Genomic DNA, 25477 nt, shown 5'->3' with positions numbered 1-25477 from the left:
TTTGCGAGTCGTCTATCTGGTTGACCTTCTTGGTTTGCAGGTTTGGTGTGTATGGTTAAATTGATTAATTAGTCCTTAGTGTTTAATTTGATTAAATATGTGTTTGTGCATTAAAGATTAATGGACTAAATTAATTAGGATTTCTTTATGTGATTTATCGTTAATCTAAATTGCTCGATTTAAATTGGGAGCAAGTTCAATTAAATGGTTAAATTTAAATATTAAATATATTATGTTTATGCCTACGAAAAGAAAGATTTAATTTTAATTGAAATAGAATTAATTTTATCTTCTTGGCATTTTGGAAATAGAAAGGTTAAATTGAATTAATTGAGAAAATCAATTTTGAAGTGAAAAGCAATTTAATTTGTTGATATAGTTGGAAAATAAATATTTTTGTGATTTATTTTAAATAAAAAATTTAAATCCAAAAATGAGATTTTTGGTCAAACCTCTCCCATTTAACCTAGACTTTTGGAAAATATTGAGGATGGAATTTTTTTGGAGAAAAAAATATATTTTTTTTGGAAAATATTTTGGAGGAAAGATTTGGGGATTTTGGAAGGAGAAGGATTTCTTGAGCTATAGGTTGGGGCTCTTCATCAGATCCTTTCCAGGAATGCTTACTGAGGTAGGAATTCTGGTTATCAGTTAGTTATCGTTTAATTTTTTTTTTTAAAAAGGGTATTGGATGTTCTTCATGCTATTTGGTTTTAATTTCTCCATTGATTGCCTCAAGGTTATAAATCATTGTGGAATTAGTTGGTATTGGTTTATTGTTTGCATCCTTGCATGGAAAATGAGCTTTCTTATGCCCAAAAGGATTATCCTTTCAATTTTGAAAACCTCTCATATTTTTGGAAATTTCTGTGTTGTTTTAAAAATAAAAAATAAAAATGTTTGTTTTAAGTCTCTGGGAGACTGACTGTGTTTTTTTATTCATAGTAAATAAATTTAAAAAAAATAATAATTCTTTTAGTCTCTGGAGACAGGTTTTTTTTAGACTGTGTTTTACACAGTAAACAATTTTAAAAAAAAAAAATGGAAATAAAAAAAAATGTTGAAACCCCACCCACGTGGGAGAGTTCCCCACCACGTGGAGGGGTGCTGCGTGTCCCTTTGGGCAGCAACGCTTCCCATGGGGGCTGCGTGCTCCCTTTGGGAACAACAGTGCTCCCATGGGGGCTACGTGCTCCCATTGGGAAGCAGCGTGAGTTCCCAAGGGGGGGGGGGGGGGGCACATGGGGGTCCACGTGGGTACCCTCCCCCATATTAATGTTTTTTTTTGTTCTTTAAAAATGTTTTATTTTTATTCAAAAAAAATATATATAATATTTTAATATTATTTAATGTTAATTTCTTTTAATTAAGTTTTTCATTATGATTAATGTGGCATAAATTATAATTCATGATTAATTTGATATTAATTAATTGTATAATGGAATATATACATTAGTTAATATTCAAATTTCATTTTATGATTAACACACTTTTTCTAATCAAATTCTAGAATTGCTAATTTTGCAATTAAATATTAATTGGTTATATTTTGTTTAATCTTGGATTAATAAATGTATACCTTAATTAATAGTTAATTTGGGTATTTGTCTAATTGAGGAAGTATTGGTTTTAAAAAATAAAAATAGAATATTATTTTATTGAAAAATTATTGAAATATGATATATTTACTAAATGATTATGTTAAATAATATTTTATTCAAGAACATATCATTTGAGTAATTGAGAAGTAAATGAAATATTTTATCATTGGATATTTTGATCATTTAAACGATATACTATTGGAAATTAATAATGTATTGTTTGGAATGTTGGTGAGTTAATGGTAATTTCAATTTGTAAAATAAATGGAATAGTTATAATCTTCCTCCGTTTTGAGACATAGGCGAATGGACCATTGAGATTGTGGTACTGTACTCACCTGATAACGGTGGTTTTTTTGTCAATGTTTTTTTTTGAAAACTTAGATCAATTAGAGAATTGGATCAACTTTTATGTTTAAACCAATATGGGAAATATTGTCTGGTTACTGCCTATGCGAGTTTAATTTCTGTATTCGCTTTTGCTTATGTAATGGCAAGCCATGCTTTGTTTGATAGGACCATGTCGTATGGATTGATTTGGGGTACCTGTTTCAGTCCTCGGTTCTGAGTTGACTGTTGTTTTGTGGTAGTGTCGTAATTGGTCATATCCTTTGTGTGGGTGTCGAATGATGATTCGTGGTTGACCATAGTTGGTCAAGTCTCTAGTTAGAGTACCGTCAGTAGTGTACCTCTTTTGAGTCATGTTTGACCAGATGGTTATTCCCTCCGTTTTGAATTCCATTGGCTTGACCATGTGTGTCCTTGATGTCTGAGGTTGCTTGAGAATAGTCTAGTGTCCTATGGAAAAGTGGTTTTTGATTGGGGGCCGCGCCCAAAATGGTTGTTGGGTAACCCGTCGAAAGTGAGTCTAATAAGTGATAACCTAATAGTAGATTAGAATGTAATCTCTAAGTAAGATAATTGTGCCTCACACATGGGACAAGTGCTAACATAGACTCTACATGCTGTGAGAAGGCCTGAAATGGCAAACCATCATCCTTGTCTTCACGAAAGGATGTGTGGGTCCACATGAGGCTTGGATGGGCTAGAGGTACAGATTAGGTTGCCAAGGTAACCAGTGTATGGGGCTGGAACCTATGAAGACCTGCCATGGTAACCATACCAGGTTGTGTGATGACGCTTGTCCCTACGTTCACTAGTGTGTTGTCATTTTGTCATGTTAGGAGCACGTTTGTGGGTCATCCTATTGTCTATACCCTTGCGAGTACCTGGTTTCATGTTAGACCTTGGGTGGTGATGACTCAGTTTTGTGGATGCTCTCCTGAACCTTTGTATTAGCTTTGATTATGTTTAGCTAGATCCTTTCCTTTTCAAGGATCATTTATGTATTAATTGACTGATATGGTTGTTTGTATATTGATTATGTTTCACCTTGATGGCCAGGTTGTAAATGGTGTAACCTCTTGTATTCTTAACTTTATTAATTATCAGAGGGGTCTTGCAGTTGAGCAGACCCGGAGATGTAGCCCTTTAGGGGTGAACTCTGAGATCATTATGGTGTTATGTGATGTTATTCTCTTATGTTTCCCTTATTCAATTTATCATGTATGAATAGCTTATGTTAGAATGTATAAGTGGATAGGATGGAATTAACTTTAAATGCTTGTATGCAATCCTTTCTTGAATGCAGTAAATTGGATCATGAATGAATGTAGCTTAGTATAATGGAATATATTCAATCATTATTAAGGAAATTAAGTGTGTATGGAAGATCTCATATGTTTATGATGAAATTCTAGTGTGTTAGAATATTAGATGCATGGCTTGTATTTTTATGAAAAGCTTGAATGAGGATTATGAATAGATCTTAATGGATGAACCTTATCTTGTGAATTATACATTTCCATCTTTTGAAAGAAATTATCCTAATTAAGAATTATCTCGTTATTAAGATAATCAGCTTATTGGATTAATTGTGTGAGTTAAGTGAATTGTGAAATTTAAGTAATCTTGTTGGGAAACTCTTTAGGTGTTAGTTAATGTCTTCTGCTATGTAATCTGAATCTTTGATATCTTGTTGTATCTTAATGTGGTGTAACTTAAAAAAAATAAAAATTATTGCACTCCATTTGTGCATTTTAGCTTTATCCCTTCAGGGTTTCCTTGCAGGGCATTACATTTGGTATTAGAGCCCATGTCGCAAACATTGGGATCTCTAGTTTCATTGTGCCCTTAGTTGTTGTGAGGTGCATCGACCTTATGTGCGTGCTTGTCCTCCCTTATGTACGTGAGTGATTGAGCAGACCTTAACTTATGTGTAACATGTGTGTTCACACCTTATTCTCACCTTCTTGATGTTGGTGTTGTGAATGATTATATGTGCTTGGTGTGCTTATTGATGTCTTGGTCTATGATTACTCATACTCTGAAAGAGAGTCGTATGTACCTTCCTTTTTGAGTGTTGTACTCTTTAGACTAATCCATTTGGGTTGGTCTGTGCTTGTCTTGAATCTAAAAGTGCGAAAGGTGCTTGTTTAAGATCATGATCTAGCTTAGTGTTGCCCACTTGAAGGACTAGTATGGTAAATATTGAATGCTTATCTTGTAGAAAATTGAATGAGTATGACCATTCCTCCTTTCTCTCTCTGGAAATTAAATGTGTGTGATGTGTGTAATGATCTCTTATATGAGGTTTCTTTTTGCAAGAGAAAGGCCGTGACTTCTTGAACCCTTGTGTGAACTCTATGATGCTTATGTTTTAGATTATTAAAGGGCTATGGGTTTAAAAATTTATTTTGGTTATTGGGAGAAAACTGTATGTTTACATTAAAGAATTCTCCATGTGTTTTGTAGGAGTAACATAATTAAATTCTATCTTAGTAAGGTGCATTAATATGCAAATAGTTGAATTATGTGAAACTGCTTGGTTTGTAGAAGAAGTATTAAAAGGAGCATGTTATTGTAGCTTTGAGAGAGTATTAATGTGTTCCCCGAAAAATTGTTTTATGTGTTGCATTAGATCAGTTTGACTGAGGATCTATTTTAGCAAATGCTCCATTGAACTTGCTTTTGGATGTGTAATTACATTATTATGCTTAGAAAGTGTGGATGAAAAGCTTGTTTGATGTGCATGCATTAATATGTTTTATTTGGGTGATAGCTCCTCGCTTACCTTTTTGATCGTAAATTGATTTTCTATTATATGTTGCAAATTATGACATGTGTCTGTATTGTATTAGGAATAAGTGAGTGTTCTCAAGAGGTCTGTTATCATTGATAAGATTACCTAGTTTGATCTCTGTTGTTTGGAAAACTAGAGCATTCTATTGCAACCATAATTATTGGAAATGTCATGTTGGATTGTTTTGGCATCCTTCTAAAATGATAGCGAAATGAAAACCGTGCAATTGAAATGATAGGCTTATAGTGAGAAATTTGATATTATAGTGTGATTTTGTTGATCTTGTGTCTTTGTAGGAAATAGTTTGGTTATCAAACTCTCTTTCCCTTCTCTTTGCCTGATCATAAGATTTTTAGAAATGCTACGAAGAATGCATTGATTTAAATAGAATGTTTATAAAACATGTGAAATTGTATGTTTGCATTTGGCTTCATATTGATAGATGAAAGTCCTCTTTGGGAAAAGAATTTGCATAGTTAGTAATTTAGTTATGAATGCTTAGTGAGATTCAAGAAAGATATAGGAATGATGTTATTTCCTTATGTAATTGTGAATTGTTAATAATTTTAGTACCTAAATCTAGAGTAAACTTTATTCACTTATTCATGTGGAAAGCATAATTAAAATCTTCCTTGAATAGATGTTAGCGTACTGAAAAGTACTCCCCGTAAATGTGACTAAACCAATACTGGTGTTTTCGTGTGTATTGTAAGAAACCAGTGCTTATTATATGTGCCCATGGATTGGTGAAGTAATCAACCATGGAGGATATGTTGCTTATGAGTATGGAAAACCATACTGTTTATGTGATGTTGCTTATTTGTTTCCCTACCAAGTACCAAACCTCGGGTTGTGGGTAACTCAGTATGTTAAGGGGTAGTATTTGAAGTAACCGTTCCTTGAATAGTATGGATTGGCGTACGAGTAATGTCGGCATGAAGTGACTTTAGCTTCTCTACTTCGAGGAATGATATAGTTGTACTATTAAACTATATCAAAGGTGTACTCAATACTTTCCCTTTTGATGAATCTATTTATAGGTTTATGTGTGACAGCCTATTCCTTTCCTTTATTTGACCATATTGATGGTGATTCTTGTGTATAGTGATGGTGTATTTTGGAGGATCCTTTGCCTTGTCTTCATGAAAGGTAGGTTTATCCACATGAGCTGCCAGTTAGTACGTGTTGGTGGGCATGTGGGTGGACCCTAGTCATGTATACCTCTGGCTACGGTGAGTATCCTTCTAGATACGTCGCTATGCGGGACGTGACCTGCGCGTGCTTGTTTCTGCGAGGTACACTACCATGCGGGATACGTCCATTGCTTGTCTTCTCTGCTTGGGGTATTACCATGCCGCGTGATGACGTGATGCGGGGTGATGTTGAGGTGCACACCGCCATGCCATGTGGGTAGTGTGACTATGTTGTACCACATGATGAGCTACTTCAATAGCTAGTCAGTTGTTCCTTCCTTCCTTGTTGGTGGCTAGATGCTAGTCACATAGTGATGTTATGTGCAGTTGTGATATTCTTATTATTTCTTTGGGGACCAGCAATTTATTTTACTTTGATTTTGAAGGTTTAGCCATGATCTTGTGATCTTTTGCACTTTTGATTTGGTGTTGAAATTCTGGATTATTTTCTTGCCTTAATGTTGGAATTGATTATTTATTTTCTTTATTCATCTATACTTTGGTGGCTAAACTGGTTTATCCTTATTGTTTTTGGATGTTGGTCTTGTGTTGAAATGTGGAATTCCTCTCCAAGGACATATGATACGATCTTGGCAGAGTGTGTACGAGGAAGTAGATGTAGGGAACCTTGAGGATGGGGGTATGTGAGGCTGTGATGCAACTAGGATCCACTACCTACCTATGTGTGGTGACTATCTCTTGGAGGCTAACCACCTTACTCAACAAGGGGTTCACGAAGGTCTTGTATGGAAGGTAGCACCACTATGGTGTGCCTAGCACCATCGAGCCTTGAGTGAGATATTGGATATTTATGATCATATTGTTGTTCTAAGATCAGGCATAGAGATGTTGATCGTGCATGTTATCTTTGACCGAGCATTAGACATGCTCACATGTGGCCTTTTGTGTTATGCATTCTAGTTATGTGAATGGTTATTAATTGTATCATGGAGTAAATTGTGTTAACTTGTCACTATGTTATGGGACATAGTCTTTGGAAAGGTTTTCTTATGCCTAGCAAGTGTAAACAATTGAGTTATTTATGTTGCTCTTATTTCATGAAAGTTAATTTGGTTGTAGGAATTGATATTTGAGGCTAGTTCTATGTGATAAAGTTTTATGAAAAAGATGGATTGGTAAAAGAAATTGATCATGATGGCATGTTTTCTTGTCATTTTTGGTAGATGATTATGGTAATTGTTGTTTACCTCTTTGTAATGCTTTAATTTGGTGTAATGAAAGGGAGAAAATTCTGTTTCTCTGCTATGATTGTGGAATAATTGATAGAATGTTATAAGAAACGTATGGATTTAGATGTATCTTGCCAATGGGTAATGATATTCGTAAAGGATTTAGCAGTAATATTTCATTTATTTATGGAAAGATTTCTATGTGCAATTTGATATTTGTTGAATGAGTTTCAGGGCTAAAGCGTGCGACATGTTCTCCATCTAGCCTTACGACTTCCAGGAGTAAGTCGAAACCTAGGGGGGGAGAATGTAGTACCCCTGCCCTAATCAATTTTTAATCTCAGTTTAATCTTGGTTAGTTTATCATAATATAATGATTTTAGTCAGATGTGTTGATTTAGTGCATATCTGTTAATGTGGTTTTTGCACCAATTGTATGCAAGTCGTTAGTGTTCCTATTTTGTGGTATTAATATCAGGCTAATGCATTCATTAAGTTTATATATGTATGCATGTATGACTCTTGGTTGCAGGAGATTTTAGGTACAATGCCGCATGAGTGCGAGGTTCGTCTTCACCTAGATTTGTAGGTTTGAGTGTACCTCTTTAATCCTTAGAGTTGGATTAGGTGGTCGTAAGACCCTAGTTGACCATAGTCGTGCTCAAGTAAGCATCACCAGTCATCATCAGTATTCCCTTTTTGTTTGGGTTTGCGAGTCGTCTGTCTGGTTGACCTTCTTGGTTTGCATGTTTGGTGTGTATGGTTAAATTGATTAATTAGTCCTTAGTGTTTAATTTGATTATATATGTGTTTGTGCATTAAAGATTAATGGACTAAATTAATCAGGATTTCTTTATGTGATTTATCGTTAATCTGAATTGCTTGATTTAAATTGGGAGCAAGTTCAATTAAATGGTTAAATTTAAATATTAAATGTATTATGTTTATGCGTACGAAAAGAAAGATTTAATTTTAATTGAAATAGAATTAATTTTATCTTCTTGGCATTTTGGAAATAGAAAGGTTAAATTGAATTAATTGAGAAAATCAATTTTGAAGTGAAAAGCAATTTAATTTGTTGATATAGTTGGAAAATAAAGATTTTTGTGATTTATTTTAAATAAAAATTTTAAATCCAAAAATGAGATTTTTGGTCAAACCTCTCCCATTTAACCTAGACTTTTGGAAAATATTGAGGATGGAATTTTTTTGGAGAAAAAAATATATTTTTTTTGGAAAATATTTTGGAGGAAAGATTTGGGGATTTTGGAAGGAGAAGGATTTCTTGAGCTGTAGGTTGGGGCTCTTCATCAGATCCTTTCCAGGAATGCTTACTGAGGTAGGAATTCTGGTTATCAGTTAGTTATTGTTTAAATTTAAAAAAAAAAAATGGGTATTGGATGTTCTTCATGCTATTTGGTTTTAATTTCTCCATTGATTGCCTCAAGGTTATAAATCATTGTGGAATTAGTTGGTATTGGTTTATTGTTTGCATCCTTGCATGGAAAATGAGCTTTCTTATGCCCAAAAGGATTATCTTTTCAATTTTGAAAACCTCTCATATTCTGGAAATTTCTGTGTTGTTTTAAAAATTTAAAAAAAAATGTTTGTTTTAAGTCTCTGGGAGACTGACTGTGTTTTTTTATTCACAGTAAATAAATTTTAAAAAAATAATAATTCTTTTAGTCTCTAGGAGACTGATTTTTTTTAGACTGTGTTATACACAGTAAACAATTTAAAAAAAAAAAAAATGGAAATAAAAAAAAATGTTGAAACCCCACCTACATGGGAGAGTTCCCCACCACGTGGAGGGGTGCTACGTGTCCCTTTGGGCAGCAGCACTTCCCATGGGGGCTGCGTGCTCCCTTTGGGAACAATAGCGCTCCCATGGGGACTGCATGCTCCCATTGGGAAGCAGCGTGAGCTCCCAAGGGGGGGGCCCACGTGGGGGTCCACGTGGGTACCCTCCCCCATATTAATGTTTTTTTTTTGTTTTTTAAAAATGTTTTTTTTTAATGTATTTTTTTATTAAAAAAAAATATATATATAATATTTTAATATTATTTAATGTTAATTTTTTTTAATTAAGTTTTTAATTATGATTAATGTGGCATAAATTATAATTCATGATTAATTTGATATTAATTAATTGTATAATAGAATATATACGTTAATTAATATTCAAATTTCATTTTATGATTAACGCACTTTTTCTAATTAAATTCTAGAATTGCTAATTTCACAATTAAATATTAATTGGTTATATTTTGATTAATCTTGGATTAATAAATACATACCTTAATTAATAGTTAATTTGGGTATTTGTCTAATTGAGGAAGTATTGTTTTAAAAAAAAAAAATAGAATATTATTTTATTGGAAAATTGTTGAAATATGATATATTTACTAATTGATTATGTTAAATAATATTTTATTCAAGAACATATCATTTGAGTAATTGAGAAGTAAATGAAATATTTTATCATTGGATATTTTGATCATTTAAACGATATACTATTGGAAATTAGTAATGTATTGTTTGGAATGTTGCTGAGTTAATGGTAATTTCAATTTGTAAAATAAATGGAATGGTTATAATCTTCCTCTGTTTTGAGACATAGGCGAATGGACCATTGAGATTGTGGTATTGTACTCACCTGATAACGGTGGTTTTTCTGTCAATGTTTTTTTTTGAAAACTTAGATCAATTAGAGAATTGGATCAACTTTTATGTTTAAACCAATATGGGAAATATTGTCTTTTCTGGTTATTACCTATGCGAGTTTAATTTCTATATTCGCTTTTGCTTATGTAATGGTAAGCCGTGCTTTGTTTGATAGGACCTTGTCGTATGGATTGATTTGGGGTACCTATTTCAGTCCTCAGTTCTGAGTTGACTGTTGTTTTGTGGTAGTGTCGTAATTGGTCATATCCTTTGTGTGGGTGTCGAATGATGATTCGTGGTTGATCATAGTTGGTCAGGTCTCTGGGTAGAGTACCGTCAGTAGTGTACCTCTTTTGAGTCGTGTTTGACTAGATGGTTATTCCCTCCTTTTTGAATTCCGTTGGCTTGACCATGTGTGTCCTTGATGTCTGAGGTTGCTTGAGAATAGTCTAGTGTCATATGGGAAAGTCGTTTTCGATTGGGGGCCGCGCCCAAAGTGGTTGTTGGGTAACCCATCGAAAGTGAGTCTAATAAGTGATAACCTAATAGTAGATTAGAATGTAATCTCTAAGTAAGATAATTGTGCCTCACACATGGGACGAGTGCTAACACAGACTCTACATGCTGTGAGAAGGTCTGAAATGGCAAACCATCATCCTTGTCTTCACGAAAGGATGTGTGGGTCCACATGAGGCTTGGATGGGTCGGAGGTACGGTTTAGGTTGCCAAGGTAACCAGTGTATGGGGCCGGAACCTATGAAGACCTGCCATGGTAACCATACCAGGTTGTGTGATGGCGCTTGTCCCTACGTTCGCTAGTGTGTTGTCATTTTGTCCTATTAGGAGGACGTTTGTGGGTCGTCCTATTGTCTATACCCTTGCGAGTACCTGGTTTCATGTTAGACCTTGGGTGGTGATGACTTAGTCTTGTGGATGCTCTCCTGAACCTTTGTATTAGCTTTGATTATGTTTAGTTGGATCCTTTCCTTTTCAAGGATCATTTATGTATTAATTGACCGATATGGTTGTTTGTATATTGATTATGTTTTTCCTTGATGGCCAGGTTGTAAATGGTGTAACCTCTTGTATTCTTAACTTTATTAATTATCAAAGGGGTCTTGCAGTTGAGTAGACCCAGAGATGCAGCCCTTTAGGGGTGAACTCTGAGATCATTATGGTGTTATGTGATGTTATTCTCTTATGTTTCCCTTATTCAATTTATCATGTATGAATAGCTTATGTTAGAATGTATAAGTTGATAAGATGGAATTAACTTTAAATGCTTATATGCAGTCCTTTCTTGAATGCAGTAAATTGGATCATGAATGAATGTAGCTTAGTATAATGGAATATATTCAATCATTATTAAGGAAATTAAGTGTGTATGGAAGATCTCATATGTTTATGATGAAATTCTAGTGTGTTAGAATATTAGATGCATGGCTTGTATTTTTATGAAAAGCTTGAATGAGGATTATAAATAGATCTTAATGGATGAACCTTATCTTGTGAATTATATATTTCCATCTTTTGAAAGAAATTATCCCGATTAAGAATTATCTCGTTATTAAGATAATCAGCTTATTGGATTAATTGTGTGAGTTAAGTGAATTGTGAAATTTAAGTAATCTCATTGGGAAACTCTTTAGGTGTTAGTTGATGTCTTCCGCTATGTAATCTGAATCTTCGATATCTTGTTGTATCTTAATGTGGTATAACTTTTAAAAAAAAAAATTATTGCACTCCAATTGTGTGTTTTAGCTTTATCCCTTCAGGGTTTCCTGGCGGGGCATTACAAGTGAGGCAAACAGGACAGTATTTTCCACTGGTCACTAACATGTAGCTTTAATGGCTGGCAGAGTGAATGAGATCATTGAAGAGATAGTAGATAAATGGGATATCTTCTTTGTGGAGAAAGAAAAGCAAGAAGAACTTAAATGACCCAAAGCTTTTAGAGTCTATCAAAAGGATAAGGATAAAGGTAAAGGCAAGGTAGGTGGACCTCCAAACATAAAAGTAACTGACAATTTACCCCACCTCCTTCTGATACTCCATTGGTTGAAACTATTATTACACCACCAGTTAATGATAATATTGAGAGTATGGAGACTACACATGAAGACACCAATCCTGATTCAGAGGTGTTATATACTATGAATATTGACACACAAGAGGTTAACATTGTGGTTGATAAGGAAACCGCTGAGAAGAAAGATGTGGCAATTGAGCCACCGAATGAGAATATTGATGTAGAAACACATGTTGAGGATAGAATTGGAAATGCTAAGATTGGGGCTGAAACACATGTTGAACAATCAATTGACCCCCCTAGAACTGAAACAGTGATAGATACCACTAGTGCACACACTAAGAAACCTACTGAGTTAGAGCAACAAGCTATTGATAACATAGTAAAATCTGTTGAGATACCGACAATGGACAGTTCAGAGGTACACACAGAGAAACATACTAAGGTACATTCTAAGAAACATGAAGAGAAAAAGGTTGAGATAGAGACAGTGCCACTGACAATAGCTGAGAAACCCAAACCTTTGCTAGTTGAGATGTAGACACAAACTAACCTACCAGAGGTCAAATCAAGCAAAGAGGTTACTCACAATGGTAGAATGCAGATTGTTAATGTAGTTGGACAATCTTCTAGTTCTTCCATGACAGAATTCAGACTGACCAATGTAACAAAGGTATTATTGGACTCCATCAATAAAATCACAGATTGCAATGCACTTGCATATAAGGCTATTGATGATACCATCCCTATTTTGAAATTGATTGCACCCAAGTGCAATGTGGAAAATAAATATTCTTTGAGTCAACTAGACACATTGTCTAAGTATATCACCGACAACCTATTGATAGTTGATCAGATTAATAAGGAGACATTCAGTGAGAAAATGAACAAGGAAAAAAATAAATTCTTTGATGAGACAATAAAGAAGTGCACGGAACACATTAACACCCTCCTACCGGCACTAAACAAAATATTAAAGGAATTTAAGGAGCTATACAAAGACACATGTAAGACAAATATTTTGACAGTAGATATAGACAAGGAGATCAGTAAAGTATAGACATAAATAAATGATATAGCTGACAATCTCATCGGTTCATCAGAACCCATATAAGTTATAGAGCTAGAGATAGCATGTTTTGAGGAAAAACTTGAAAAAATGGAAACGAAAAAGAAAAGAATACAATACAAGGATAAGGAACTGAAATGTAGACTTGGTTTGAAACTTGATATCCTCATCTCTTTGAGAAAAGAGGTTTCAAAGGAACTTGTTCCAGGACTGAAGGTACCGGAAGAGAAAATGCACACCCTCATTGGTACAATTGAAAGGACAGAAACAACATTAAAAGATAGTGAAAGGTTCACTAACAGCTTAAATTTTGTACTAGCGGATCTATTTCAAATTGTAACCAACCGGTTATAGGGTTCTAGCTGATAACTACAACTCAATTGACATTTTTGACAACCTTTGTCATTGATGCCAAAGGGGGAGTAGTATGAATGAGAAAAATAATGGACAAAAGAGATCATCTACTCAAGGGGAGCACACAATTTTTGGATACATTTTTTACTTTTTCTCACGAGTATTGCCATCAATGCCAAAGGGGGAGATTGTTGTAAAATGCACACTCCAATGAGAAATTGTAGGTGATTGAAGGTATTTTCATTGATGGCAACCTTGCAATCCTATGGCACCGGCACTAGGAGATAGTTTATCGACAACAACAAAGATGATTATCGGCACCCCAGTTGACAAGATTTTGTTTACTACATTTTGTATTTAATTGTAATATCTTTTTGTAAGCTGACAAGGTGAATTGTAATAGGACTCATATATAAGTATGAGATCTTGTAGATCATTTATGAAAAAAAGGGTAGATGCGAGCATGTGAATATTAAGGCATATTTTGGAGTAAGGTTTATGGTTATTGTATGAGCTTAAACTAGTACTGAACCTGGCATAGTAGATGCTGAACTGAAGCAGTACATTATATTGGATTTACATAATCCATTTTGTAAGTCAGTGAGACTTCCTTTTATAATTAAGCAGTGAGCTTTAGGCAGTTGGCCTTCCTGCATGTGCAGGCCCCTATTGTAAGTAATATTTATTTATTGGCCAGTGAGTGAATATTGTGGGTCACAAATCCCATTGAGGTTTTTCCCACACCTAGTTTCCTCGTTAAAAATCTTTTGTTATGGTGTTCTTTCTATGTTGTGCTTATTGTTCTTATTTATTGCATTAATTCTTGTTTACCGATACACTGTTTTGAAATGCAATTTGTTTAATAAGATCAGAAAATCCGTTAACTAGTTAGATATTGATTCAGGCCCCCTCTCAGTATCTTTGGGAATCCTAACAGGAAGAACCTGGTAAAGTGTGGTCAAGTGTGAATTGAATCTAGCAGCCAGAGGGAGAGAAGTTTTAGCAGAGTAAGAATTTGTAGAAAGGCATTGTTGCGGGGTGTGTGGAGTTTTCACAGACCGATAAGATTGAAACCGGTAGTGCAGAGTATTGAATGGTTGTAAAACTTCATTTGCAACAAGGAATTTGTCATGCCCAAACTTTTGGGCATGAACAGGATAATTTTTTTTTTTAAAACACAACTTAATAACATTAAATACTACTAATACGAGATGCACTATCCTGTTTTGTCTTAACTATGTTTGAGTTAACTTAAACCACTAACTCAAGTAAACAAAAATAATTTAAAATTAAATGTGGAATACTAAAAAGATTATTTATTACCTCATCCTTCGTTAATCAACAAGTTAATTTAACCAAAAATCTCTAAATTAATTCACAAAGATAATGTTGCTCCCCAATAACCATTAATTACTTTTAGGAACTAATTAAATTAGTCCTAGCACTTAGATTCATTAATGTCTATATTTATATTTTAACATTTAATTAAAATGTGTCTAGACTAAATCAACTAGAGGGGTAATTAAATACATAATGAATATTTTCCCATAAGTTTAATCTTAAAGACCTATACCTAGGAGGGTTAAAATTATTCCCCATAGTCTAAATATCATACCCAATTTGTTATAAAATTTCTAATAGTTTAAACTTCATAATTATTTTTAATTTAAACATTTTTTTTAATTATGCCCATATGTTTATTAAAAACATATATAATTTATGACCACATAATAAAATACTTAACCTACAATTATCCTTTCATATTTTTAAACTCTGTATATATATAAGTATGTTCTCGCTTTGTTATAATTTATCCATGCAAAAACCCTAATCAAAAATATATATATTATTATAATGCCCTACATTCTAAAAACCTCTTCTTTCTTTATACTACCCTAGCCCTACCTGGGCTAGGGTTTTATTCTTTTCTTGTTTTATTTTGCAAGGTGGAGGTTTCCATGGGAAGCAGCGGCTATGGGAGAGTGGCGGCTATGGTGGAGGGTTTGGTGATAGGCGGCGGCGGTGGGTTCTCCCCGAACGCCACTGTGTGTGCACACAACGGCGACAGTGCCCACTGTGTGACCACATAGTGGTGGCGGACCTTGGCACCACCCACTGTGTGTACACACAGTGGGTTCGCCCCCCCCCCAAAAAAAACCCTCTTTTTTTCTTTTTTTTGAAGTTTTATTTTATGGCATTTTTTTTAAAACAAATATATAGATATATGTATAAATGTATGTATAAATGTATAGCTATAAAGAAATGTATTTATATATATTTGATATTTTCAAATATGTATTTTCTTTTGATATTTTAGGGCACGAAATTAAGATGGGAATATGCATGTTTTTTTTTTTTAAACTTTCTACAGATAAATAAAATGTTCAGATTTAGATCAATGTACATATTTCTTTTAGTTTTAAATGCCTTGCAGCTATAAATAAAATCAGATAGTTTATTTAATCCTTAGATTTATTTTCTGCAAGTAATTAAACTTTACAGAAGTAAAAAAATAAAACAACAATCTAGAGAAATATGATATTATTTAATTCAAATAATCTATTTAACCCTAGATTTTATTTTCTACAAATAAACAAATGATAGAATTAAATATATTTATCCAGCAGCTATATAAATAGGTTATTATTTAAAATAGATAGACATTTAACTTTAGATTTTAATTTATTTCAAATAAGTAATAGACAGAGTAAAACACTATATTTGCACTTCCATAAATAGATCTAAATGTTTTATTTTCAGTCCACTACATGCATGCTAATCTATTTCATTTCTTTTCAAATATTTTTTTTTAAATGCATAAAGGGATAAAATAAATTTCTTGCTTTTCAAAATATCATAAACACAACAAATGTTATTTTCAGATCTATAGAAACTAAACCTAGAATACTCATTTCTTTTCTACAAAATAGCATAAAAAAATATTACATTTCTTTAAAACGTATTTAAAAGACACTATTGTCAACTTTACAATGGATCTCTCATTTCTAATAAATGAGGTCTTTAAAAATAATAGATAAATTTCTTTTTGAAAATAGATACAACACAGTTTCCCTTTACATTGCTGCAACTAAAAAACAAAATTTTCCGTTTCCAAATATTTTTCTATAAATAAATAAAACCAACAACTTCTACTTGTCCTTTTCCTTTCTTCCAACTACCTACAAATAAATCATAGGCTATGACCATGGAGTGCTCACCTCCCAGCCTAGGCTAACTAGTAGCCACCCCCGAGCTTGGAGAACCAAGCCCTAGACAGGTTACACACATGCAAACACAACAAGCAGGGGAAAATAATCATAAACATATTCCCAATCAAGGCTACATTGCACCACACAATGTGATGTCTTTACACGGGTGGTAGTGGACCAAATACCCTGAGGAGACTGCAAGTCTGGTAAAACACAAAGCCACCTCATGGAAAACAAAGATATATCATAAGTATAATAATCCCCGCATCCTTATGCCCCCCAAGAAATTCATGCCTTATTTCCCTCCTTATGGCTCCCAAATGCATAAACAAGCCATGTAGCAAGAGTCACATAAATATCCCTTGAGATCACTCTCATAACGAGAGCCTCTCGCTTGAGGGTTGTCATACTTCTACCACCCACAAGAACATCCTCTGTCCCAAGAGTAGGAGGTCCAGGTTACTCCCAAAACATAGAATGCATACAAGAAAACAAAGACATAATGCGTAATAATTTTCACAAACTAAAATGCTAGAGAACAACTTTTTCCACACAAACAACCTTTCCAAAATAACATGCAACATGAAAGAAAAAAATACAAGGAAAATTTTAACAAACCTTCAACTGCCCCAAAGGTATGCTAGATCTAGTTGAGGATGAGTAGCCCAATTCCACAATCCTCCTTTTTCTACACTTAGCCAATTTCCTATACCAAATCTTTTCTTTTCAAAATTGTCTTGTCTCCAAAAATGGAGAGTGGGTGATTACCCACAAAATCTCACATTCTTGCCTAAGAAGACCTTAGTGAGAGTTCTCACAAGTTTCTAAAATTGATAAAGGAAAAGTCAGAAAAAAGATAAAGAGGGATCTCTCATCAAAAAGGAAAGTTAACTAACCTATATGATGACTTCTAAATTCAATTTTCGCACATCTTAGAAAATCCACTTTTTAGGGTGACTAAATAGCCACATGGGAGTTGTCACATGCCTAAAATTACTCCTAACCCTTAGGTATACCTTATGGGCTTTAGAAAATACCTTTAAACTACCCCTAGGAGTCCATTTAACCCCTTTCAAACCCATCTAAAGTTATTTTTCGGGTCAAATATAAGTTGACTACCCCAAAGATTATCTACCCAAGGAAAATATAGAACCACATTAAATTATTTGAAAAAGCTATGGTTAAAACAACTCCCTCCAAGAGATAATTCAAAAATCAACACATAATCAACACGTGTCAAGTGACACAATAAAAATACTTTCACAAAATTACACATGAAATTTTGTCTCTTGTTGGATTTACACAATTTAATAAATTCAATTTAACACACATGCCACATTCACTTTCACAAATAAAATACAATACAAATGGGGTGTTGTCTCTCCAAATAGACAAACCCTGGTTTTACGAACATACATAGGTCTAGGTTTGGTTCTCCATAATATTTCCATGGTCACATGGATAATTTTCCTGCACATCTCAATTACACATTAGTAATTTCAAATAACCTCATATAATATAAAATACATGAATAAGAATACACATCAAACACTCTGCATACAATAAACATTTAAACAAATCAATACATTTTACATCCAAATAGCTCCACATAAGAAATTATCATAATTCTCATAATTTTGATCCATACATAAAACATGCATCCTATTTCTATCATCATAGTAAAGTCCTGCAAATCCAATAATGGCATACATCATCACAAAGTAATCCTATTCTAGAATCATACAGAGTTCTATATCTATAATGCATAGAAATGAAACATCATTATATAATTATCCAAATCATGAAATCATATAAGTTCCAAATCCATAATGCATAAAAATAAAGCATCTGTAATAGTCTCAACATGAAAAATACCAAAATACTAGGATGAGTCGGGGTAGGGCCTCATAGAATTTATTTGTGTATTTGAGTCTTCATATTGTCTTCACTAAGTAGGTTCTTAGTGCAGGGGTTGTAGCCTATAAATTGATTAGGGGTTGGTGCTCCTTTGAGTCGGTGCTCATAAATCAAGGGTTGGTGCCCTAAAATTGTAATAAGATCTTTTTCATTGTGAGGCTAGATTGGAGCAGAAGATCTGCAACAACTATTCTCACTGAGGTTTTCCCCATATTGGGTTTTTCTTGTATATTTGGTGTTATGTGATGCATTCTTGTGTATGTGTTATATTGATTTTATAGCAAATCCTTTTACACACTTAGTTTGCATTGTTTAGTTAACCGGTCAACACTATTTGTTTTATATTGTACTGGTATATCTCTGATTAGGAAAGAAGTGTTTAAATCACTGATTCACCCCCCTCTCAGTGATCCATTGTGTCCAACAAGGACAATATCATCCGGTGATGTCACTTGGTTGACTTAATCCTAATTTGACAAAAGAGTAATGACAATCACTCACATTGAGGGCACAAAAGTGAGGTTTGCATCTACAATGATAGCCTATAGGGTTTATCGATCAAGCCGCATGAACAGTGTGGCGAGTGATGAATACTAAGAAGGGGGGGGTGAATTAGTATACCAAAAAATACTAAACTTGAACACTTAAATAGTTTAGCAGTGAACTGGTATAACAGTTTTACTAACAAATCGGTTAAAACAAATGCAAACCAAATAGAAAATAAGCCATTCACCCACAGGAGCACAATCACCATAACACAAGAGATTTTTGACGTGGAAACCCAAATGGGAAAAACCATAGTGAGATGAAACTCACAAGTAACTATCAGTAGAATAGTAACTAGGCCGGTTAAGGTCAGACCGGTTAAGGTTAGACTAGTTAAGGTCATACAATGTTCTTCACCAGAATAGATCCTATTAGGAATCTCAATCTTTATTAGGAGATAAGTCCGATTAAATACTACCTTGTGAGAGGATTTCAGATCCACAATTGTGAACCGTCTTGTTAGAGGATTTACAAAGGCTTTTCCAGGCCTACCCGGTTAAGGGTTTCAGACTTGTCAAAGATGTGAGTAATCAACAAGCGAGTGATCTAAATACTAGCACATTATGCTTGGTTAGATCCTTGATAGCTCATTGTTAATGCATTTCAGAATTACTTCAGTCTTCAAAATCTCCACACTATTTATTCACATAGACCTAATCTTCTTCTATGATCGCACATACAAAAACCTCATCAACCACCTAAAACCCTAACAACCACTAAAACCCTAGACATGTGTCCTTATAAAGGAATTTTATTTCATGTCGGTCTAATAGGATTACATTGCAAGTTCCTAGGTTCAGTGCATCTAGACACATTTGGTAACATGACACAAAATCACCACCAAAGTGTTGGTGGATGATAACTCATCACAAAAATACTGGTTGGTAACTCATCACAGAGTAATACCAGTTCATACATTTACCGATTACCGGTTTACACATTTTACCAATTACCAGTTTGTCAAAATGAAGACTAGGAAAATGATAACAACTGCTTTGTTCCTTCGTACTGCTTTGGGATCCTCAAACCACTTGAGTCTTTATACCGCTTGGGTCTTCATACCACTTGAGATCGGTAAACACTTTCTACAAAACACTGATAGTCTAAAGACTATAATACATAATACCAGTTGGAATAAATACTGGTTGAGCATAACTCATACATACAAAAAGTGATCTCAAAGCAAGTGTGTTTCCATCAATGACAATCACACCATCATCATCAAAAATGCCAACAGCGAGAGGTGTTATCCATGCAACTTACTAGATCATGAAGGAGGATGAAACATACGACATTTGTGAGAAGATAAGAAGTCAATTCCTGGTGAACATGGGCCAAATCAAGAAGGACAAAAGGAAATCATTCAAGTATGGTTCAATACTGGTATGTATATTCTTCTATATGCAAAATTGCTTTCCCAGTAAAGGAAATGTAGTGTGGTCTACAAATAAACCTATCACAGTTCAGATAGGTGAAATGGTTAGAGACTTAGGTGATAAGTTTGGAGAGATAATGTGGGGTTATTTAGAAGATTTCAAAACTAGAATGCATCAATGAGAGAGAATCCCAACCGGTATAGTCCAAAAGTTCAAGGACACCATTTATTTTCTTTTTAATACTGATTGTTGCATTATTCAAGTAGTTCAACCTAGAACCTTCTGGGTGCCTTCTATGGGTTATGAGATTGGGGTAGACACTACCAAATTATATACAAACATGTTACTCTCTAAACTGGTAGACAAAAATGCAAAGATATTTGGAACTTATCAGGAGGCAAGCTCCAAAATAAAGAGGGAACTCAAGGAGGCTATCATACAAAAGAAAGTTAAAGGAAAATGGTTGACACCTTAGATAAGAAGTATGGAGGTGAAACATTTGATGCCACTACTACCACTGGTACAAGTGAACAAACAGGGGCTAAATCAAGCAAAGATGGAGAACAAACAAAAGAAAAGAAGAAAATGTCCAAGACAAAACCCAAGGGTTCTGCATCCAACAAACCTGCAACATACATGAAATAAAAGGACTCAGATACTCCTATATCTTCCCAAGGTAAAGGTAGACCAGCAGGAGTCACATATGTAAGAAAGAAAAGGAATGAAAGGATAGTTGACACAAAGGCCAAAAAGAATCCCTAGAAGGATGCAAAGGAGGGTGATAACTCTGACACCCAATTTGATATTATAGTAAAATAAGTCAAAAGAAGTGGTAGGAATGTAGCTCCAATTGTTGATGAATTGGTCCATGGGATCAAAGAGTATGGAGGTTTAGCTGGTGTTGGGAGAAAGTATCCCCTTTGCAATGAGAAAGACAAAAGAAAAATTGAAGATGCACTTATCTGGAACTTACATAAATTTTGTAGAACTCCCAGTGAACTACATGGAATTATTCCATCAGATCTACAAAATCTCATTGAAGGGAGATGGAAAACTACCCTAGAAATTAAGAAGGAACACAGAATTAAGGCACTCATGGAAGTGGAATATGAGTTAGATTATGATCAAGAATCTGTAGTGACTGAAGCTTATGTATAATGTTTCAAAATAAGGAACATAATAGGGAGAGTGGCCATAGGAGATATTAAAGGTGTGCATGATGACGGATTTACCATGTGGAAAATAATTTTGAGCCAACAAAAGGAAGTTGAAGAAATAGAAAAATAAGTAAAACAAGGACAAGATGTAGTTGCTCAAGAAAAGGGCAAAAAAAAAGACAAGGACACCACCAATGAGTTTGATGTATTTATAGTTGAAGATATCATAGGTAATGTTGTGTCAGATATTCCTAATCTGACTAAGGATGCAGAGCCACCGGTTGAACAAAAATCAATTGTTGAAACTATTGATATTGATGTTACAGGAGCAAAGGGAACTGATCAAACTAAGCATCTCGAAGAAGATGAAGTCATAATTGAGGAGATCCCTTATGAGGAAATACCTCAAAGGAATCTGGTGACAATAAATACTCCCATAGAAAATCATACTGACAATGAACCTCATTTGCCAGAAAAAGGTGCAGAGGAAGAAATCCCAAAGGTGATAGATTCATCAATACCACCTGTTGATGAAGCAGAAAAGAAGGAAGCAGAAAAGAAGGAAACAAAGGAAAAGAAAATAGAAAGGAAGGAAACAAAAAAAACTGATACTGGTCTAGAGGAGACCAAGTAACCAGAACAAGACAAGAATAAAGAGGATTCCCCATCAGGTCAACCTGAAGGCAGTAAGAAAACGGACACTCCTCTGATGAAAAGGAAGTTAGATTTAGAAAAGGAAAGTGAGAAGAAGAAATCTAAACTCACCATCTCAGCCAACTCTAAGGTAGAGGCTGAAGAAGAAAAATAGGAGGAAGAAAAGGAAGACTTAGTAATAGATACGAAGAAGATGACCCCCAAACAATTAATGAAAGTTTCAGAAAAATTGAGAATTCAAGTTGAAAAGGCCAAAGTTAGAGCAAAGAAAAAGAAGGCAAGAATTATTTGTTGGCATTATTGGATGAGTTTATTATGTGTTGCATTGATATTTTGTCATTGATGTCAACACTAGCTGTTATGGTTGGTTATCGACAGATAGGTTTTGGTTACTGGTAGAGGATCTAGTGTTACCGATAGAAGAGACTATTTGTTGGACACTTCTGGCATGTTTGGATCTATGGAATATGTTTGGTTACATGTGGTACGTGCTTCTGGAGCATGTTTTGGTCAGCTGGTATTGACTTGGTGATCAGATGCTATCATACACTCTGGTAAACCCTTACTGACATTGGTTTAAGGCTCTACTAGTAGAGCTTTCACTAAGGAATCTTGACAGGATGCATAATTGGTGTTGGTGCAAATTCTACATGGATTTCAGGATGCTGAAGATGTTATTTGATCATGCTTCAACTTCTTGAAGATATTGCTTTGGCATCGTGGACCTAGAATAGGTCTGGTACCTATCTAGGTTATGGACCAGTATCATGTTAACGTGTACTCTACACATTACAGGGATGTTTCAGGATGTTTTATGGATTTATTATTGTTGTTTTGGTCTTAAGCCAACATGGCATATCATTATAATATGGATCTATGTAATGATCTTATTGTAATATATTTTAGGTGGCCAACCTAATAGGTTTAGGCCATAGGGTTTGTATAAAATGATGTAAGATCTCATTGTAGATCGTGGTATGTGTGGAATGGGAATGGAATAAGTGTTCATGGTCTTGGAATGCAATATCATATGCGAAGGATATTTGGTCGATCATAGGTGATTGAATTGGGATTAAGGAAGAGGTCAAAGGCCTCCGACATTAGCTTAACCAGGACTGTAATCAGGCATGGTAGATGCTATTTCTGGCAATTCACTCTATTGGATTGTTGTCCATTTATCTTGAGATGCTTGTAGCCTCTTTGTAGTTAGTGAGACTCCTTTGTAATGAGTAGTATGCCTTAGGAAGTGCACCTTCTTGCATGTCTAGGCCCCTCATTGTATAACATACTTTCTGCAGAAGTATCATCTAACTATGGGTAGGCTTCCCACCATGGTTTTTCCCTTTCTGGGTTTTCCACATACAAATCATGGTGTTATGTGGTATGGTTGCTTTGCATCAATTATTTGTTTAATTGTTAAGTTGTGTTGTTTACCGATATCTGTTCCTACTAGCATCTGTATGTGCTTTACTAGTACTTGATCTATTTAAAGTCTATTAAGCGGATTAAAAGTTATAATTTGTTAACAAATAATTCACCCCCCCTCTCAATTGTTCACTGGTTATCCTAACATTCTTAATACTGCAAAGACAATTCTATCCGATCTCATTCCTAAAATTGTTGTTGACGATAATGCATCCATCATTGATCAATTGGGTACTCTTGTTAAAGCAATCAGTTGAGAGGAAACCGATCCAGAGAAGGTTGCAACTAGGCAGTATGAAACTAGGAGAGGTGACAAATTAATGGAACAAATATCAATTGACAAAGTTGCTCTCTTTGACAACGCTGAAGAGGTGAAATATATCTTAAAGTAAGTTGGCCAATTGTTGGTCAAATTATCAAACTTCACCAATTTCATCAAAGATCTTGAAGATAAAAGAGTACAGACTCAAAAGGAAATCTAAGATCTGATAGGTATTTTTGATCCTCTTACAAGCTCTGTAGCGACTTTCAGTGGAGAAGTCAAACATTTGACTCATGAAATGAACAAGCTAAAAGAGGAATAGGACAAACAAGCTCTCAACTTGTTAGAGCTATAGTGTTACCTTGCACCCATCATTGATTTAATGCAAGGGAATGTGAAAGAAGCAAAAAGCCTCATCAGTTCACCTGACTGTAAGACAATAGATGATATGGAGGATTTTGTCACAAATCTACATGGACAAATCCACACTATGAAATAGGTGAAGCCTTCATGGGAATCTACTTTGAAGGCTACTAAGGTCAATTTCAAAGAAATTTTTTATTTACTCTCATCCTTATGAATTGTTTTGTATACTTTGATTCTTTTTTATCATTGTTGAAAAAAGGGGGAGAATAAATGAATGGGGATTGCATATATGAGGAGGAAGGACTATGCATACAAAGCAAATGAATGTAAATAATCATAATACCACCAGTAGAGGCAGAGTATCACCGATAGAGGTAGAGTAGTATTGGTAAAGGCATAGAAGGCAAAGAACAGGGGGAGATCCAGAACAGGGGGAGAATTCCAGTTCAATCCAGCTAGATGTTTTTCCACCAATGCCAAAGGGAGAGATTGTTTGCATCATGGTGAGCATGCGAGGCCTCACCTTGACTCAGTCTGACATTTCAGTGATTTTTTATATTTAGACTATTATGGATACTTTATTTTGATGCTATATTTTGATGATTTACTTATATGCCTTATGAGATAGAACACTACATGATTGTTAGATAAGATGATATTGTGATGATAGATGTCATTATTGAATTTGCAAGACTTTACTATGATAATAGAACTATGATGTATGGTTAAGTTTATATGAATTAGGATGAAATTGCTTATGTGAAATTGCTTGATAAAAGATGTATTTAATATATGTAGATGTAAATTGTATGCAAGTGATGATGTGTAGTGTTATTCCTTTGAATTATATTATATGTGGATATTTGAAAGTACTAATGTGTAAATTGAGATGCGCAGGAAGTTATCCATGTGACCATGGAAAATTTATGGAGAACCAAACCTAGACTTATGTATGTTTGTAAGCCAGGGGTTATCTATTTGGAGAGACAACACCCCATTTGTGTTGTATTTTATTCATAACAGTATATGCTGCATGTGTGTTAAGTGTTATTTAAAATTATTGTGTAAAACCCACAAGAGACGATTTCATGTTTTAAATTATAAAAGTGTTTTATTTGTGTCACTTGACACATGTGTGGATTTAAGTTAAATGTTTTATTTTTGTCTCTTGGTGGGAAAGTGTTCAACTATAGCTTTTTCATTTAGTGTAACGTGATGTCATAAATACCTTGGGAAAAGAATCTTTGGAGAGGTCAACATATGTTTGACCCGAAAATAAACTTCAAAGGGGTTTAAAATGGGTTAAATGAACACCTAGGGGTA

Source organism: Cryptomeria japonica, chromosome 8, assembly GCF_030272615.1.
Source record: "Cryptomeria japonica chromosome 8, Sugi_1.0, whole genome shotgun sequence".
Classification (NCBI taxonomy): domain Eukaryota; kingdom Viridiplantae; phylum Streptophyta; class Pinopsida; order Cupressales; family Cupressaceae; genus Cryptomeria; species Cryptomeria japonica.
The sequence above is the reverse complement of the archived record's forward strand: the minus strand, read 5'-3'. Positions refer to the sequence as shown.